At 50.6% G+C, this 20,612-nt stretch overlaps 1 protein-coding gene across 2 annotated transcripts in view; it reads right to left on the bottom strand.

The window, feature by feature from the left end:
• Nucleotides 1-16,905, bottom strand: part of PAK3 (p21 (RAC1) activated kinase 3) — a 76,237-nt gene extending 59,332 nt beyond the window's left edge. For both annotated transcript variants that reach the window (XM_059824215.1, XM_059824216.1), the window contains exon 1: nt 16,871-16,905. The gene's annotated coding sequence lies outside the window, so the exon portion shown is untranslated. The remainder of the gene's footprint in view (nt 1-16,870) is intronic.
• Nucleotides 16,906-20,612: the final 3,707 nt, after the last annotated feature.

The following is a 20,612-nucleotide window of genomic DNA, read 5'->3' as shown; positions in this document are numbered from 1 at the left end:
AGGCAGACATTCTTGCAACTTGGCTCTAAGAATGGTAACTCCCACCAGCGGGGAGGAGAGGACCACCAGGACTTGGATCTACTGGAAGTCATCAGCCTTCCCTTCAGCTTCTTCACCCAAACTGGCAACACGGAAGACACTGGCCAGACTCTCCTTAGAAAATGATTTATTACAATCTAAATTTTAATGCCAACACATTTAAAGCGGGCCTAACTTTTTCAGCAGCCAGCATTACTTAATTTGACAATCCAACTGCACAAAATGGATGGAAGCAAAGGCTGGAATTTGCACAAGCACATTTACACTGGGTGTCCACACCACGCAAAGCAGGTGACTTATAACCGAGTCAGTTAAGCCACTGACACTTTTCTGACAAGCCCAGAACTTCCTCCTCCCAGACTGACAGGACAGACTACCTTCACTTCTAAGTCAAAAGACCGAAGAAGCATCTACTCTGCACCAAAGCTGTGCTTGTGGTTCTTAAAGATGCACTCAAGTTTGCTTTTCCAGTGGGCACATCAGCACAGGACGCAGCCCCCTCCCAGCCGAAGTGCCTTGGTGAGTGGCTGGCCCACGCTGACTTCCATGGAGAACCTAGAGCGGAGAAGTATTCCCCTCTAGCTGCCATGTCACCTCATGCCCTGAAAGAGAACACAGCAGTTGCTCCGGTGTCCCAGGAATTAAGCACCTCTACTCTTTACCTATCTATCCTCAGTAAAAAATGTGCTTTGATAACTTGCTGGCAACAGCTGTCAAAAATCCAATTTATGTGCATGTGAGCACTGTATATGCACCACACATCAGAAATTACTGTTTATCATCCAGCTATCTCACTAATCTCCTTTTTACCAAACTCTGTGGATATAAGGTGGTATTAAAAGGACTCAGCTAGATTATCAGTGCAAGCAGTGTGCAACACCTCCATTTCTAGGTGTGCACTCGCCTGCAATTTCAGATAATGCACCTTCCCCAAGGCTTTGGCAAAATATGCATTTGCATTGCAGAACATCAAGAGACAGGCAATAAATTCTTGCCTCCATCCTTCCTTCCAAGAGATAAATGACTTGGCAAGTTGAGTGATAAAGAACCAGTATAATCACTATGAGGGTGGTAGGGCACTGGGACCGGTTGCCCAGAGAAGCCGTAGATGCCACCTCCCTGGAAGTGTTCAAGGCCAGGTTGGACAGGGCTTTGAGCAACCTGGTCTAGTGGAAAGTGTCCCTGCCCATGGCAGGGGGATTGGAACTAGATATCTTTAAGGTCCCTTCCAACCCAAACCATTCCATCATTCTATGACATGTCATTAAGCTGCAACTGATACTGGTAGAGAACGGGTAAGGGCCTGCTGATTAGAAATGCTATCAAGGAAAATCTAAGATGTGGCATTAAGGCATGCATTGAAAATAGAATACATTTCGTGCTTCTCCTAGAAATATTTAACTCTATTTCAAGCCACCACCTCTTGTTGTTTTACTTGGTATGAGCACTTTTCGCCATGAAGAATTCTTCCTTCTGTCAAGAATTTTATGAAGCTGGTGAGGGGTCTGGAGCACAAGTCTGATGAGGAGCGGCTGAGGGAGCTGGGGTTGTTCAGTCTGGAGAAGAGGAGCTGAGGGGAGACCTTATCGCTCTCTACAACTACCTGAAAGGGGGTTGCAGAGAGGTGGGTGTTGGTCTCTTCTCCCAAGTGACGTGCGACAGGACAAGACGAAATGGCCTCAAGTTGCGCCAGGGGAGGTTTAGGCTGGGTATTAGGAAAAATTTCTTTACTGAGAAAGTGGTGAAGCATTGGAACAGGCTGCCCAGGGAGGTGGTGGAGTCACCATTCCTGGAGGTGTTCAAGGAACGTGTGGACGCGGCATTGTGGGACATGGTTTAGTGGGCATGGTGGGGTTGGGTTGATGGTTGGACTTGATGATCTTGCAGGTCTTTTCCAACCTTAGTGATTCTGTGAAGGAGACAACGAACAGCATCTACCAATGAAACAGAGAGCCTCCACGTTCTCTTGGCAAAACAAAGCTCATCTCAATCTTCATTCAGAACGAAATGCCAGCCTGATCAGAAAGCACTACCAGACCTCACTGCACAGCCCGTTTGCTCCTCAGGCCAAGGCCTCCGCCTGAATCCGTACCATTCCTCCATTTACTTGGACTTCCTTGAAATAAAATTCCTGTGCCAAACATCTTATCTATAAATTTCTTGCCTACCATGACCAAAACGTCATTCATTTGCTTTCAAAGAATATGATGTGATGCAGTAATACAGCAGAGAAATTACTGCCCGTTTCAGGCGCACACAGAAGGCAGTGCTCAGCTCCCCTGAGAATCCAGCTCTGGTTGCACGTGGAGAGCAAATACTTGTATTCATCTGCCAAGCAAGAGTTACTTAGACTTATCGAGCAGATATTCCTGCACATTACCTTCAGGGCCTGGCCAAAGTTAACATCTTCAATATCAAGAACCCACCTATATGACTGAGATGGCTGCTGGTGCTTCTACAGCCCATTCAGGTCCTGGCCTCTCCCCGGAGATCACCACAGTGGGGGTTAAACAGAGGTTCTGGTATTTGCAATGGAAAAACTGGGAGCTGCTGAAGGATCTGGGACTGCATTCCTTTAAGTCAGAAACAGGATTCATATCAGATAATACAAATCTCTGACGACTTGTGAGCTGAAGAGGGAAGTTCCTCTGCCCCTTTGCCTTCGACTAGTTCCACTGATTTCTGTGACAGAGAAATTTGAGGAAGAAAAGCATAAACTCACTTCTAATCTGTCCTCTGATCCCACACAACATCTACATGGGGCCAGTATGTGACCGGCCACCAAGGCAGATTCTGTGCCAGTTTCCTGGGCTTCAGAGACACCTCAGCAGAGTTTCACAACAGTTGAAAGCTGGGGCCTTTATCAGAAGGTAAGTGTTCAGTGTTACTGATAGACCTCAGTCATGATTATCTGGGTACATCATTATACTCTTCTAGCAATTATCGTCAGCACTAATACAACTTTGGCTGCTGCAAACTGTAAGAGTGCCTTGATCTGATTCACATTCAGGGGCATTATATCATAAAGTGCCACATATGATCCCAGCCTGACAAGCTGATACTGCAGACTGTGTAAATGGAGATGAATCACTTCCTAAGTCTTTGCAGAAGGTTTATTTGCCCTTGGAGAAACAAGTTTCCATTCTTCTAAAGGCTGCTTGGACAGCAGAACCGTGCATTCTTTTCCCTGCCTGTAAGGATGCACCTCCAGGGTAGGAGCCCTTTTCCAAGTGACTGGCCTAAGCCTGCAGCCATCTGCAAAACGCCTGTCCCAAGAACTCTGTTTGAGAAAGGAAATGTTGTGAGAGGGAAAGGACTTTGAAAGGGAGTTATACAAAGGATGAACGTGTGCTGGAAAACAGCAGAAATCTTGAGACCATGTTCCTATTGCAAATGTTACTTAGGTGTCACATCAAGATGACAATTGATGCAGTTATTAAACACAGCTATTTTATAATCATCAATTCTGTAAATTAAATGAAAACCTGAGGTCAGACCACAAAAACGGAGTCAGGATTTGGCCAAAGGCCGTTATTTTTCATAAGGACTGGCCTCTGGAATAGCGGGTGTGTCATGAAACCCCTAGTGAGACAGTTAACACAGACTAAGAGAACAGTTCTGACAGATCATTTTTTTGCTGAAAGCAATCTCACCACTGGGCTCTCACACAGGTTTGAAAATCCATTCAGATCCCAGAAGCTTAACTGCAAAACAATTCAACAAGTGGCAAAACACACATCCTCTATATGTAAGACTTACCTGGGACACTGCTTGGAGTTTGTTTGTTTGTTTTCCCCTGCTCTCTCAATTCTAACCTGTTTATATTTGCAGGAATTAAAGCTAAAGGGCAGAGTGATAAGATTTTTCCAACATCACAGGAAAAAATACAGGAAAACCGGCTTCCCCGAAACTATCAGGCCAGAGTCGCAATTGCATTTTCACTTGTTTCACTAGACCCATAAAACACCACTTGTGCTGAACGGGTGCAGGGGGAGACGTCAAGTTCCAAGTATTGCCCAAATTGAACAAGAGCATCATTTGTTGGTAACTACTTCACAGTTAAATGGATTGAAATGGGCGAGTCCCTCGAGTTGAGGGATACCGGCTTTCTGGAATGACAACGGCATGAGCCCAATGCAGTAACAATTCAGGCCCTACCTTCTGCCTTCAGAGTGTGAGGCACAGACATTAGTACAGAAATGCAGCTCCACAGGCTGTGGGATCCTGGGTACCAGAAATTCTGCTCAGTGCAGAGTCTCAGGCAAAGCACAGGGAAGGGAGAGCCCAGAGGGACAGTCTCTAAGATGTGGTTCCAGCATCCACAGCTGGCCTAAATTTTACCCCATGCCAGGAAGCAGCTCCTTTCTCACAGATGGCTGCTGTTAGCGAGCGCTGACACCCACCATGGAGCAAGTGGGCATGCAATATTAATAGCATCAATGAGAAAATTATGAGCCCACATCAAAGCACTGAAAGTTGTTTTTATGACATTTGGCTTTAAAACTAAGTGTGAAGTGAAAGGTATTACACTCAGCTAAGCATGTTTAGAGGACTTTCTTTTTAAGATGTGATTCTGCAGTTTTCAAACACACGCACATATGCAGAATGACCCCTTAAGGACGGGGAAAAGCTGCTGTCAGCTATAACTCAGCAAATCACAACTTACACGAATAAATAAAAATCAATGCTGCTCTGAAATTTAGCCGGGTAGAAAAGTCAAAGCTATCATAACTAATGGCTGGGAAGTTCTGCTGTGACCATGTTTTTCCTACAACACGGTCATCCCCTTGGAATCTGGGTCCAAAGATTCTGCCGGCATTAAACAGAAGCAAACCAATAATGCACATGAAGTAGCATGAACTCATTTGCTAGATTTTTTTCTAGTAACGGGCAATGATAAAAAAGCATAATGAATTAATCTGATTTAGAAATCTCCCTTCCTCCATTAAAACACTCTGACATTGGACCAAGCTACATAGAGCCTCTTCTCATCAACAGAGGCAGCACAGCTGAAACATGGATGAAGATGCTGTCAGCAACACAATCTCTACGAGAAGGCTCTTGGATTTTGGGATAGAATAAATTAGGGACAAGTACAAAGCAAAGAAATACTATCATGAGGATACAGTGGCTGTTACTGGTGTCTCTTTTGACTGGAACAGGGACAGCTCAGCCACGGCTAAGTCTCCACAGATGGGCACAGCCCAATCTGAGCTCCTCTGCTTGCACTCCAAGCAACTTGATGCACGTGTCTTTTGACAGCTGTAAAGGCATGTGAGCGCAGAACTGTACCCACGCCAGCATGCCCTGCAAGGTGTCCATCATAGTCCTGTCCTGCTGACAGCTACGGGAGTCTCTCACTTCCAGCGTGCAGGACACGTGCTCTACCACTGCAATGCTCTGAACAGCTATAAAGTATGGCATGACGGTAACAGTGAAGTCTTCATGTGATTCTAGATGTGTTTCTTTGATAGCTCTGCCACTTTAATATCCACCCACAGTGAGGGCCTGACATCTTTTTAAGTAGTTTGTTGAGACACTACAACCTGATGACTCAACTCAGTTATTTGTCTTAATCTGCAACAGGCCTCAGAGCTGCACAGTAAAATACGATGGGCTATTTCCTCTCAGAGCAGGTGAAAGACGGAATCAACCACTAATACATCTGCTCTACTTTCTCTGCTCAGTTAACTGGTTTCATTTTGAATCAAACCCTGCCTATCTTCTACTTATTATTTGGGCAAAACAGGATTGGCTTTGATCCTGTCTGTCTTACACATGTGCAGCCTCCCTGACTTCACTGGCGCTCAGGCCAGACAGTTTGAAATTACATCACTGGCATCTTGATGCAGCTTAGATGGCATCACCTCAGGTTACACAGGAACACAGGACTGGGAGAGACCCGCCGGGTCACCAAGTACAGTCCCTGCTGTCCAGGCAGCCACGTCACCTAATCCCTTTATAAATGAATCAAAAATAGTTATGAACCATACTCCATCAGGCACACCCCAGGCTGGCCGTGAATGATATACTGTGGTGTAAACTGACTCGGGAAAAAGTACACAGACACATCCAAGACAAATTAGACACTGCAATAAGCTGGGAGGCAACTGAGTCTGGTGGCCAGGCAATGGGACAGGCAGCAAGATGGCCAAGTCCTGCTGCCGGCTCCCATGCTGACCCATTCCACCCACAGTGGCATCGGTCCATCCCTCAAGTTCCTCTGGGCTGAGACCAAGATTATGACATTGTCCTTCCTTTGTAGATTGCTTTTAGCTCTACAGACAAAAAGAGGGGATACAAGAACGAACTATTTTTATCCACTCAGTCTCCCCAGCAGGTTTTTAAAGCCCTCCTTTGCAATTCAGTCTGTGGATAATTTGCTACCTGCATCTCTGTAAAGTTTAACCTGTCAGAGCCTGGCAAAGGTGTAATTTCATCCCCGGGCTCTTCTGACTTGACACTCTGGAGCTTCTCTTTGTGGATAAAGTATCAGAGCAATAGCTGTGTGAGACAACAGCCCTTTGCATCTCACAACCCATGCATTATTCTCTCTAAACATAGTTTAAGAGGCCAGAATCAAAACTTTTTCTCTCTCCTCATTTCTCCTCACCCCGTGCACACTTTAAGAAAGAACAAACACAGATAAGAGCAGTAGACAGAGACACAGACAGAGAGGATGGTTTATCCCACAGGCAGAGGATTACTGCATCATGATGTAATGACCTTGTTCAGAAAAGAAAAAGGTTACTTACATGACAGCATGACTTGTAGAAATACCAGCTCCTTTCCAGAACAGGGTAAAACAATGTCCATTTAAAGTTATGCTGAAGAAAACGTAAAACACTTGTCCAGTGAACTGGAGAAAGAAAGAGCAAACTTCAGCCCACCTGGTCTGGATATAATCTCTCTCCAGATACACGTAACACATTGAACCAAACAAGCAGGAGTGTTGTTCAGCTATGTATGCATAGAAAGGAGGTGCCATTCTGCTTTCTATGTATTTGCAACTTCAAACAGCCAAGAGTCCCCTCCGCCCCCTACAAAGGCGCAGGGCAAAAATAGCCACTTCTGTGTTTCATTTCAGGTGCAAAATGCTACAGAGCCAACCATGCCCCCTGTGAAGACTTCACGTTTGTACTTTGAATGTTTTCTTTCCCCACAGAAGAACCGGAGGGAGGAAGGCCACATGCTGCCTGTATATGAAGCAATTCCATGAAAGAATAACTCGAGGCCAGGCTCATTTTCTCTGTTTAGACAGCATTTAGTGAAGCCTTGGCCAAGACTCAAACTCCAAGGCTGAATTAATCACATTTATAACTACAGGTTCCTCAAAGGGACTTGTTTCTAAAGAATTTTCAAATGCTATGAAAATAATAGGTATGGTATTTACCATTTAAAACATTGTAAAAGAACACTGATGTTACTGCCCCAGTACAGCATGCTTATTTCTGTGCTCGACATTCATCCCTCACTGTTGTTATTCTGCCATAGCGAAGCGTATGTTATTAAAGCCAATATTTACAAACAGATACTACAGTTGTGAAAGTAATATAGTCCTTCCATGTAAAACTAGGCTTCCAACAGGAAATAAAAGGCATTTTGCAAGTCTTCGCTTGCCAAGGGCAACTGCTACATGTCCTCTTCCCAGGACAAGAAAGCCCTCCAGTGACTCCAGATACTTCCAGGGGTGAATGCTGAGCTTGTCTGGTAAGTTTTCCGAGCCCAGTGGAAATCCTACAGCAGACACAGAAAGCTCTGAGTCTGAATTGGCACCAGATGCTTTAGAAAACAAGTGAATTTCATTTTGTTACAAGAGTATGAGAAGGCCAAAATGCTTTATTTGTCAGCACGGGAACAGTCACTCCTCTAAGAACATGAATATTCTGTTGAAGTTGTTATAAAATGCGACTCTTCCAAGAAAACCCTGCACTGAGCAACAGTGCCATGCGCCAGCTTACAGTGCCCTCTACACTTGCGTGCAACAAGGAAGGTATTTTCTACAGCAGATGAACAGCAACGACAGCCTTCAGACTAGAGTATGCAATATAATTTGCAGCAAATACCAACCTCTCAAGCAGCAGCCTACAATATCTCCCTACTAGCTCAAAGACTCCACACAAAGGCCAACTCAACAGCATGCATCTACTGCAGCGTTTCTTCTCAATTAACCAAGAAAAAGTGTTTTAGCCATACATCAAAACTGCATTGCAGCTAGAGGTGCCAATTACTTATGGCAAAAAGGGAGGCTGATTCATTTGACTGTATGTGGGCCTTGGCTGGAGTTTTCCCAAAATGCTACAAGAAAAGAAGAGAACCTCAGTGAACCTCCCCCTCATTCCCACTCCTTCCTCCCCCCCAAATCACAGCCAAGAGGCCCGTGCTTGCAAAAACAACATTTCCTGGAGGATTCTTTCTCCAAATCACTCCTTTTCTAAATTCAGACAAAACACACAGCAACTCCAAATACGTTTGCATATGATACATACACATACAAGTACAGCCCTCCCAAACACGTACAAGTGAAATGCAAAGTGACTAAAAAGCCTTTAAATCCCCCGTCCCCAGAGACTCCCTACATCTTCCATTATAAATCCCGCTGCGTTACGTGGCCACCTGTGCAATGTGTAATGGCTACCTTACAACACTTGGCTCAGCAACCAGCCTGCAACGGCGGCTGTGCAGGGGGTGAGGAGACCTCATCGTTTTTCTCAAAACAGTCACAAAACAGAACATTTCTGCTATGCACAAGCACATCCTGAAATCCAGATCCTTTCACAAGCTCCTTGTATTGGATGCGTTTAACACCTAGTAGTCACAAGTAGCAATTCTCCATCCAATGTGTCCCTCCTTCAGTGCATATGTTTCGAACGAGCCTTGCAGCCTCAGTGTGCCAGGGCTCTTCTCTCCCTAGCACTGCCGGATGGAAGCACCACAGGTCTGCTATGAAAAAGGACACATGAAGTAATGTTCCACTGTAAATTGTCCTCATTAGTCTCCACGGACCCAAATTCTATCACTTAGGCACCTACTGGCCTAGGTTTGCAAGGTCCCTGGCCACACCAACACCACTGCTCCCCACAGTGAGTTCAGGACACAAAAATTCAGTCACCTTTGCTTCTAACTGATATATTCCATTGCTCTGCCAGCACCCTACTGATAAACCTGGACATTTGACTTCATCCTTGTGTTTCCAGTGTGTCTGACACAAGTCAGCCTGGCACCCAGCACCCCTGGAGCAGTCAGACTCTGCCTTAACACATCCCTGCTTTTTCTCCAGGCCTGACTTTTAGCCATTTATTGTAAACCTTGAGAACAGTTTTCACAGAAAACATGCTTTGAGATCCTCAGAGGGCAGAAAAACGCTTGAAGCATGCTCCTACTGCTTGCTGCCTTCTGGCACCAACGTTCAAAATTCAAGTGAGCACACTGGGAGGGAGCCTGGGCCAGCCCGAGCCGCCCTTTCTGTGGCAAGGGGGACCAGTGGTCAGGCACGGCCAGCTCCACGGATCACAATGTAGCGTGTCTCACTCACACTGCAGGACAGACCAGCACAAAGCATCTTTTCCCTAATGACTCCACCAACAAGAGCCATCAGTCTGATGAGAACTTAGGCTTTAGAGGCAGTTTGGAATACGTAAGAGCACAATTTTTTCCTCTCCTTGACCAAAAGTAAGTCCTGCTGTGGGTTGCCTTTGGGATTATGTTTACCAGACTGCTCCCTGGGGTACATACACAACTATAACTCTCAATGTATAATTTCCGTTCTGGTACACAAGCAATTATACTCAGGATAACCACTCCAATAGATGTATTCCTCAAACAGAGAATCACACACATTCAGCTGCACCCAGGAGGCCAAGCTCTACCGTTCTGCTGGGATCAGCAATGCAAACACCATGAAATGCAACTCATAAAAAATACTCAAGAATCAGGTAACTGACCTCTTGCATCATCTGTGCGCCTAGAAACTTCATCCACATGCTGTTGCTTACTAAGTAAGAGGAGAGAGATCTTACCACACCAAGGACTTAGAACTGGAAAACTACCTCATACACAGATTCCTATTGCTTTTCCTTATTACACGAAGAAGCCTGGCATTCACCCTGTGTCCAGAGTGCTCTAAAGACCACAGGAGAAGACAGGACATGCCCCGAAGAGCAAGTTGCTCAAAAGCTCTCACTGTCTGAATTATGGATCATGGCTGTAGTAGAAGTGCCCCCTAATTAGATGCTTTGGAGACACTTTACTTCAGAAACACACAATGGTACCAGGAGTTCCAGTGTTTCAGTATCACTATAGCTTTCAAAAAGAAGGGTCCGGGACACAATCTCTGTGCGTGAACTGTCAATATACTGCAGAAAAGAATAAGGCTCCACTCTCAGCTTATTCCTTCCTAAGTGCTTAATATTTTTCATTAATGCCACCAGAGAGGAGGATTCTGCATTCCCCTAGTGCAAGAAGCAGCCCAGAGAGAACAAGAGCATGGAGAGAAGGTGTGGTGCAGGATGTGGGGCAGAAATGTAAGGAGAAGACTGTCCCCACAGATTGCAACTCTAGGTACTTCCAAATATTACCCCACCTCTTTCTGGTCCATGTATCCTACAAAGTGCAAGGTGCCTCCTCAAAAAGAAACAAAACAGGGAGCAAATTCTGGCTGCTTTAGTCTTTTTTTTTGCTAGAAGTCTCACCCCTTCCCAACTTGAGTTCCCAGAGCCTCTGGAATGAAGACAGGAAAGTCATAGCACAGCACAACTAACAGAAACCGTATCCGTAGGAAATAACCAGGACGCCAACCTGAGCTGGCTAGGCTCACTAAAAAGATCAAACGAAGATGTAAGCAGCTCTTTTCTGGAGCAGGCAGGCATCGTTTCAGTTGTTGAAATATTCATGCCCGATAGGAGCTGTGGTATCAATGTCTGCCCCTGATACAAACAAACCTGAGCTCAAAGCATGACAATCTGTGTTGTGCAGAGTGGAATCACAATTAAAGGCATTTTCCAAGCCTCTATTTCTGCATGCGCACATTTGACAGCTTTTCTGGTGACACTTCAAGAGCATCCCAAAACCAAGTCCACAATCTTCTGCCTGTGAGGGCAGGAGACATTAAAAACAGTTTTAGCAAATGCCCAGGATTTTAATTGTGCGACTTCCATTCTTCTCTCTCAGGTTTACGATGCACCAGCAGCCCCATGTTTCATCTGGGGAGTGGCTGGGTGCACCTGATAAATATGAGCTGGCATCTGGGCACTGCAGGTTGAATCAAAATTCTCTGCAGGGAAGCGCCTGGAAAATTTCTGATCTAGAGGATTTTCTCCTTCACAGTAGGGAAGGGAGAAGGAAGAGACAGAAAACGGACAACATTAGGCCTTTCACTCCCCTTGAGAGATGCACAGAAGTACTTTCCAGTGCCCTTCCCAAATAAAGCAAACAGCAATTTATTCATGCCAGCAAAGGGACAGGGACTGGGGAGGCCACACAGCTACTGTCCCTTCAACAGCACTGTCTGGAGAAATGAGCACCCTCAGGTGACATGGCAAGAAAATGTTTTAGTACTCCCCTAGTCACGTGCAGCCAACCGTGCATACAGCCTGCAAAGCAATGGTGAGCCTGCTAAGGTGCCAGAGCATTTTCAACACTTGAGGATTAGAAAGAAAATGAGAATGGTCCAGCTCTGGAGTCTGTGCTGTGCTGTACTGCAATGTGGAAATGGCAGTTTGTTTCAGGCTTATAGGAGCTCTAAGGCTGGACAAAAATGACATTGAAGTACACTGTCTGGTGGGAAAGCCAAGCACATGTGTGTGCAGCAAGCTGGATCAAAGCACAGCTATCACTGGTCCACGTGCAAGGTATCACTTCCAGAAGTCAAGGGGTCATATCAGAATCTTTGTTTCCATTTCTCCAGACATGTAAAACTTGCCCAAAGATGCCTTGAACACATGTTTTGGGATCCAAATTGCCTTAATTTGCTTCTGAAGGCAATAAAACAAGTACGCACGACCAGAGCAGACAGAGTTAAGGACGTGTATCCAACCTTAACTTTGCCATTTCCCATCTTTGCAAGCCTTATACAGTGCTGTATTGCAGTGTCCTGCATGTGTACTGCACAGAAAGCCCCAAAACCAGCGCTGTCACGTGGAAGCAGTGCAAACTATTCCAACTGTGTAACTGGCAGCAAAGACTACAGAGCAGAGAAGTGCTTTGCTCTGGATCAGTCAAGAGTCAGTTGCATCTGTCAGTATGCTACCAGATAAACAATATAAGCAATTGACAATAAAAAACAATGTTGGGAAATGAGCACATTAAATATATAACGACACTATTCTACCCTTGAATACTTAATGCACGCAGTCATGATGATAAGTCATTAGAGCAAGACAAACCAACAGATAACATCTGCTCATGCTAAGCAACATTCATGGCAGAGCTTTCTCAACTGAGCAGGACATGCCCCTGTTTTAAGAGGGACGTGATTTCTAAGTCTGCCTCTAGAAGGGAATTTATGAGACTGGACATCGGAGTACCCAGAGGTGCACCTAGCCTGAGAGCCAGACTTGCAGGTAGGGCTGGTGGCAGATGCTGCAAGAAGATCCTCCCAACCCAGGAGCCAGAAGACCTGGAGCACTTGCAGGCCCGCCGCCTGTCCCCCGCCCAGGGCTTCCTGGGGTCAAGAGCTCCAGTAGCTGGGGACACGAGACCGCATCAACAAGATCACAGGTTTCTTGGATGACAGTCAGTGGGACTGACGGGGTGGATGCCGTGCTGCTTGTGCAGAGCAAGGGGTACCCGCCTGCCATGTCCCACACCGCCTGCTTGAGGAGGTGAGGGCCACCTTGCAGCCCCATCTCCTGTCTCAGGAAGCCCAGCAGGCCAACCCATGAACGGGGCACTGCCAGAGCTACGTTGCACCTGTCCAATTAAACATGCAAAATTAGAAGTCCCTTTGCTGTCCCCAACCAAGCACACCCTACATTTGCTGTCAGTTGCACGCAAGCCACAGCTGCTAACATTCACCTGGAAAAGATCTCCAAAACTTAAAGCACTGAGACAAGCCACTAGCAAGCCAAATACTTTTGTCCTATTTTTCCATTATAGAATTACTGCTAGGAGCAGGAGACGCACCAGCGACAGCAGGTCTGAGACAAGACACATCAGCATCTCTACCTGTGCTGACCCAGGCCCAATGAGACCTACCAATTACCACTCGGCCTAATGCCATCCTTCAAGTATGAGGCAAACCAAAGTAAACATAGAAGAAACAGAAGATATGTAAGCTCAACTATTTGTGTTTGAAAGGTAAAAAGCAAAATCGAGCTGCAGGGGGAAAATGCTAGCCAAACACAAAACAGCACTGGCGAGTAGAAAGGTTTATTTCTGCAGGTGAAATTTAATTCATGTCTCTCTCTCCCCTTCCTGTTGCTGCCCTCCCCACTGCCTACCCACTCACCCTGTTCCCCCTGCCCATTAAGTTGCGGGGAGAAAAGCTTCAAGCACCTTTTGCAGGAGCTAAGGCAGGTAATGAAAGAGGAATATCACAGTGGGCTCCCTGCTGCCCACGGCGTAGCACAGCAAGGAACAGAAGTCGGTACTCAAACCGGCTAGGCACAAACTGACAGCAGTGTTAATGTCCCAAAGTCACAGGGAGTCCAACCAGAGCAGAAGCGGAAGCCAAATCTGGCAACGTCTCCCCTGTGACCAGTTCTGTGCAGACACTGCTAAAAAGAAGGAGGAGTTGAAGGCAGGTCTGAAACACCTCCACCTTCCAGGCTGTTTTTGATCCCAGAACACTGGCAGCTCCAGGAACACTTGGATCCACACTCACAATTAAAGTATTAAAAGAAAAAGAGGAGAAAGCTTCTAGGCAGAGGGAACAGGAACTGAAATGGGACTATCACCACAAACCAGCTCTCCTCTAGGAACAAATGCTGCCAGACCAGGAGTTGGCTAACACAGGAGCTGCGTTTTACGGCGAACAATATGTTGCACAGCTGAATTCATCTCACCTGTCCCTATAACCATAGGCACAAAAGGTGCAAAGAAATATGGGGAGTGGAGGAAGATGACCTCTTGTGCCAAGTTTTGTTTTTCCAGACCTTGTGAGCTAGCTCAGGACACACAGGATAATTCAGATTCCAACTTCCACGCACTTCCAAATACTGAGTTTTGGTCAGATCCTTACAGAGAAATTGCCCAGTGAATGGTCTACTTGGAGAGGTTAAGTCCTTTTCACTGTAGTAAACAGCAAAATGCTCGCCAACTTCTGCGGGACCCCCCTGCACCGGGCTTGTAGGTTTAGAGGGCACAAAGCCCCCGTCAGATACTCCCTACAAGAAGCTGGCATGCTCGTGCTAAAGCCCTGAGGTAAATGAGGCCTGAGCACAGGGCCTGTGACAACCAAAGCAGCTCACCCTGGGTGTTGCCTCCTGCGGCACTGCTGCCACAGCTGCCTCCTGAACTGTTGCTGCTGCAAGCGGTGGCCTACGAGGCTGGAAACTTAATCCTGTAACAGGAGCTCAGGGCTCACAGGAGCTGCTGAGACTTACTTTTAGTTATCCAGAGTCACTCAATGAAGAAATGCCATCCATGCAGGTTTCGGTTCAGGGCACAAACTCCGCTGCAGCCCAGAGGCAGCTGCCTGCAGCCCCCCACCCCTGAAGCCAGCCACTCCCCAAACCCAGCCCCCCGCACCGTGCCTGCCACCAGCTCCTCTGCCCAGTCCCACCCTCAAGGAAGGCAGCTCCAGTCAACGCAGGCACAAGCATCGCCGTCCCTTGCCAGCCCTGCGCTCACCACAGAAACCCCAGGCTCGGGGCAATCCTTCCCTTCCATGCACATAACCTGTCGTGGCACCCTTCACTCCCCGGCCTTGAACAACCCACGAGCCCACGTCCCAGGCCTAAAACCAATTATCCCCAATTCCTGATTTACTTTGTTTTCTGCTCATGCCATTAAGTAACCTGTGACTGAACACCTTCCCTGGAAGCATGAGGCTCCTCTGCAGCCATGTGCCCCACTTCCAGGAGAGATGGGGCAAAGGCACTTGAAAAATCCCCAGTGCCACTCCTGCGCGCGTGGCCTGCTCCCTGCCAGCAGGCCCCGAACCAGGTCCTGCTCGGGGGACGCCGCGGTCCCCTCCGGCATGCCCTCCTGCTGCGGGCTGACCCGGCCCCAGGCAGTCGCCCTGGCAGGGGCTACCTTCTCACCCCCGTTCTCCCACCGCGCTCCCCCTTCCTGCCCACCGCCATGGCAGCCACTTCCCCTCCGGGGTCCCGGCCGGCCCGCTGCCCCCCAGGGCCCCCTCCCGCGCTGCTCCTGCCCCCTCGTAGCTGTGCCCGGGCCCCCTCCTCCCCACTGACAGCCACGGAGAAGGTGGATTCGCACAAGAGGAGGAGCCAGGGGAGAAGATCTCATCTCATCATCCCCTCAGGCCGCAGCATTCCCTTCCCTCTCCCCCTCAGGCAGGTAGCAGCCTGGCTGCGGCCCTGCAGCCTCCCCCGGCCCCCCCATAGCCCATCCTCCTCCTCCTCACTCTGGGGTGATTCATGTCAGCCCGACAGTGGCTCAGCAAAGCCCACTTTGATCTCCGGCCTCCTGGTTCCCTGTGCTGCACGCCATCACCGACCGTGCCCAGGAGGAACACAAAAAGCGGACTCCCCTCTCCTGCCGTCTCTGCACGGCATCCAATTCGGGCAGGTGGGGCACCAGGGAGACGAGGGGAATGAAGCCTTTAGGGGCGTCCGCCGAACTCTCCGCACGGCTAACCAGGTTGTTCACTCCTAACGCACGTTGTGCCCACCCCAGCAAACACAGCCACGCGGGGAGAGACGAAATCCAACCCCTCGACACCCTTTGGGGCTGCAAGTGCAGAAACAGCCCCGCTCGTTCCAGCTCAGGCCCACGATCTCTTTCAGACGTTGCTCACTTCGAAGCCATGGCTCTTCCTGCCTGAATTCCCTCAACCTTCTACATGAAACACATCGCCGTATTTAAAACAAGGTTCATTTCTGGCAGCGGTGAAAACTGGATCTGAAAACTGTCTGAATGACCAAAAAGGGGGCACTCGTGCTGAGCGCATCCCCGCCGGAGGAGGGGAGCCTGAAGCAGCCAGGCATCTCGCCGGAGCACCTCCTCGGCTGGCTGGTGTACAAGCCTGGGACAAAGGGACAGCCCCGCACGGGGACCAGCGTCAGCCCGGCACCAGGCACCGCCGTGCATGTGCAGGGGAGAGACCCCCTTTCCCCGAGCGGATTTCAGGAAAAACTTAGCAGGCGTTTTTAAAGGCGTCCATCGGATGCGTGCTGCCAATAAAGAGTATTTGGGGGAAAAAAAAAGAAAAAGGCGGAGTTATTTATAGCCCAGAATTTCTCGCTCCTCTGCAGCAGCGCAGCCCAGAAGACTGCATTGTTGGAAGATGGGGAACACACGCACCACGACAGCCTCCATGGCCGGTGTCGGCGCTGACATAACTTCAGACCCGACGGGGGCTCTGCGGCGGGCAGCCACGCCGGGGGTTCCCTCCCGCAGGACACCGGTCTCCATTTACAGAGGACGCGGAGGCCGCCCGGTAACGCAGGTGTCACCGACGGCAGAGGAACCCCACAGACGCAGACAACCCCGGGAGCGGGGCAGCCCGGCCCTCCCCGCGGCCGCACACCCCGCGCGGCACCCCCGGCCCGGCGGGCCCCCCCCCCAGCCGCGGCGCCGGGAGGAGACGGGGCGCCGCACACACGGCCACGGGCGCCGCATTCCGCAGGCGGCCCCGGGCGCAGCTCCGCGGGCCGCTGCCAGCCCGCCCTGACACCCCGCGCGGCGGCGCAGACGCCGGCCTTACCCGCAGCTCCCGCTGTCATGCTGCACCGGCCGTCCCCCGCCGCGGCCTCGCGCCGCCGCCGAGGGCCCCCCCCGGGCGCAGCCCATCTGCCGCGCGCCCGTCCCCCCGCGCCGCCGCCGCCGCGCGCCAATCGCCGCGCGCGCCGCCGGGCCGCGCCGCCGCGCCCCAGCCCGTGTCGTCACCCGCCGCCCGCCGCGCCCATTGGCTGCGCCCGCGCGGCTGCGGCGGCCCCTCGGCGCGCGGGGGCAAATCTTGTGTTTCAAGGCAGCTGCGTGGGGAAAGCGCGGCGCGGGGGGGTCCCCGCCCGCGCCCCCCCCCCCCCCCCCCCGGGTCCCCCTCCGGCGTGGCTCGGCCGCGGCAGAGGCGTGCGGGCAGCCGGGAGGCGGGGACCAGCGCCCGGCTGGTACCGAAAGGCGTCCTGAAAGGCATGACAACGCTCCTTGGTCCTGGTCTGCAGGGAATGGGGAATGCACCGTGAAATTTCGGGTTCCCCCCAGTGACGTTTGCCATGTGACCGCCTGTGGGCTTCTCCTGTCAGCATCCGAAGGCGGGAGAGACCCGCCAGGCGCACGGCTTGAGCAGCCAGCGCCGGCCGCTCCGGCGGGAGAGCGGGCACGCACTTCCCCGCAAAGGTCCCCAACGGCGCCAGAAGAAAAAGCTCCTTCTCCACAGCCGGCGTCCCCCCCTCGTCTCTCATTCAGAACCCCTCCCCAGGCGGAGCGTGGTCCCGCTCCTGCCTCTCCCGAACCCACGAGTTCAGCTCCTCCGTGGAAGGTCTGAAAAGTCGAAAGAGACCCTGTTCTGAGGAGAATGACCTCACCTTTACAGTATTTCCAGGGGGAAAAAAAAACCTCAATCCACAGACAAAGGTGACCAATGTTCCAGGTGCCCCAGCAGAGCCCCGGGGCCGGAGGCAGGAGCCTTGCTCGGGGCTCGTCCCCTCGCCGGGGCTGGGCCCGGGCCCGGGGCGGGCAACCGGCTCTGCCGGCCGCTCTCCCGCCCCGGCACCACCGGCTGTGGGACGGGCCGTGCTGTTAGGTCCCAAGATGGGCACATCTTTGACCTTTTTTTCGATTTTTCCTGAGGGAGAGGCCCAAGGTAGTGTTCAATAATGCATTATGCAGCAGCCACGGGCTGGCTGCTATTGCCAAAGGTAAGGCAGGTGACGAGAGGAGATAGCAAACCCTCCCAGCCCCGCCACACGGCATGTGATCCTCTCTGACCACGAGTGGTCACACTGCCGCCTTACAGCTGGTTCAAAGGACAGGTTCTCCAGAAGCAAAGGCACACTGAGTCACTCAGTCAACACTGACGTGACAGGCAGCCCCTCCTGAATCACTGCCCTCCCTTCCTGCTGCATGCTGAGGTCTCACCAAGGTTTTCTTCCCCAGCATGAGTCAAATCTATCACTTAGCCGGCTGGCTCTGCAGTCATCACAGTCAGGCCGCAGAGCAAATTGTCAGTGCTGTTTCCATCCCTGTGGATAGATGACTCTCGGGATCCTCCAAGGTCAGCAGCGACCCTGCGAGGCTGCTGTCCCTCGACGGTGGAAGAAGAGGTGCCTTCCACCTTCTGCTGCAAGTAGTGTCTGCCCCAGTGACAGCACGGTGTGCATCCAAGGGGGCTCGGGACAAGCAGACGGGGTAACCCCTGCAGAGGACACGCTCTCCCTTGTTGAGCTAAGACAGAGTAGTCTGCAGAGGGCTTAGGCTTTGGCCCAGCTCTTCCCCCCTCGAAGTCTGCAAAGATTTAGGGGAACGTCCCCCGACTGCAGTGATGAAGGGGACGCAGCCGAAGAAGCTGTCAGGGGTCCCCGCAGGCTCACCTAGCCCTTCAGGGCTGAAGGGCCATACCCTGCAAACCACACTAGCTGCTGCAAACTGCTGTTTAAAAACACCTCGCAAGAGTTGGAAACAACTGAGAAGGTGGTGGACAAGCGGTACCCAGCCACCTCCAGAGCAAATAATATTCCCGATTGCTTGGGACACAGAACGGTAGGTTATCTACCGGCCCCACACCCCCTGCGCACCACACGCGGTGTGAGGTGTGTTCCCTGCTCACAGGCTTCTGAAGGAGGGAGGCAGCTCAAGGAAAAGCTGCAGACAGAGCACCAAGTCAGGCAATTACAGACGTTAGGACTGAATCTGTGGGTGAATCACTTTCATTCATTTTAAAAAGTCCAACTAAAACATGGTTTTAGCATGAAATATTAGCAAAACTATTCTTATAAGCACTATAAGAAAACTGCAGGCTCCCTGAGACACCAAGCCCGGTGCCTTTGCTTCTGTCTGATTTTGCTGAAGGCTGGGCGAGAGCACATGAAGGAAGAGTTTCAGCTTCCTTTCCTCTGTGAAAGAGCAGAAACTTGACTCCGTGACTGCACACGGTGAAAAAGCAAGGTCATATCCCATACTCTCAGCCTGGTCCAAAGTTACGACTCACTTTGGAGCCAAGGAAACCTCGCAAACATTGACTGTGCGTGGCGTTTTTCCTGAAATTCACAGATGGTTTTTAAAAGTCTGTGCCTTTGGGGTTGGCCATTAAGAGACCACAAAGCCCTTGAACCTGTGCTATTTCAGCCTCCCTGGGTTCTTCGGCTATCTTTGAGCTGCTGGATGGAAGCCGACTATCCCATGCCTGATAGGAAGCTGATGCCCCATGCCTGTCCCATGCCTTCCCGGGAAAGGAGGCAAAGAGAAAAGAGAGGAAGCACAGGCAGAGGCCAGAAAGGGGAAATTGCCCAAACCGCAGAGCTTCGTTGCCCAGCCGTACGTGAGACTGACCCCGTCCAGACAGCTGGACGGCTCCTCCACATGCTGTGAGCAGCCAGATGTGCCAACAACAAGCACATTGCTCGCTGCGCACTGCTAGGAGAGGGAAAAAGCCGAGTGACTGCACGGCCAGGGCACCCACACAGCCCCCAGGCACGGGGCCTGGCAGTGCAAGCTGGACTCGCTCCACGGGTCCGACACCTGGGACCGGCTGGGCTGGTCCAGACCTGCAGTCTTGCTGAGCCTGATCCGGCCCAGATGTGGACAGGGTGCCGGCTTTGTCCCCACAAGGCATGGGAAAGCAGGCTGGTCCGTGCTAGATGTCAGTCCTGTGTGACTGTCACATGGGTGTCACAGCTAGTTGGAAACGCTTCAAGAGTCTGCACGCCCACGAGGTCCAGCCTCAGGACCCGCAGGGCCTGCCTGAACCCTGTTTTTTCAGGAGCCAGCTAGGTCTCCGAGCAAGGGTCTCATCCTCCACAGGTAACCTCAGAAGGTGCCCTAATTTGAGGCCCCAATGCCCAATGATTCAGGAGTCTGAGAAGCAGGAGGAGGGACCTGGCTGGACCAGGTCCATCTCCAGCCCCAACAGCTCCTTTCTTGCGTGCTAAAAAAGGCAGGACTGGCTGTATTATGACCATCGTGCTGGAGCGTCTCTGTGCCGGGCTGTGCATCAGCTCCCCAGCCCCTCCGTGGGGCAACCCCAGCCAAGAGTGGCCCAAGGATAACTCCTCCCTGAAGATGCGGCCCCATGGAAATACAGAGCCAGGAAGCCAACACAGCAAAGGAAGAGAAAGAGAAAGAAATATTAGCTCTGAGCAACAAATAGCCTTCTCGTAGCCTTTGTTCCTCTGAAAGATGCCTGAGGACTTCAGAAGCCAAAAGCTGTGTAACCTCACCTTGTAGATCTAATCAGATAGACCCTCCCAAACTGATTGCAGTGCTGCAGACTCGCGCTGCCTGAAACTACC

Source organism: Gavia stellata, chromosome 14 (assembly GCF_030936135.1).
Source record: "Gavia stellata isolate bGavSte3 chromosome 14, bGavSte3.hap2, whole genome shotgun sequence".
Lineage (NCBI taxonomy): Eukaryota > Metazoa > Chordata > Aves > Gaviiformes > Gaviidae > Gavia > Gavia stellata.
This window is presented reverse-complemented; position numbering and strand designations above follow the sequence as displayed.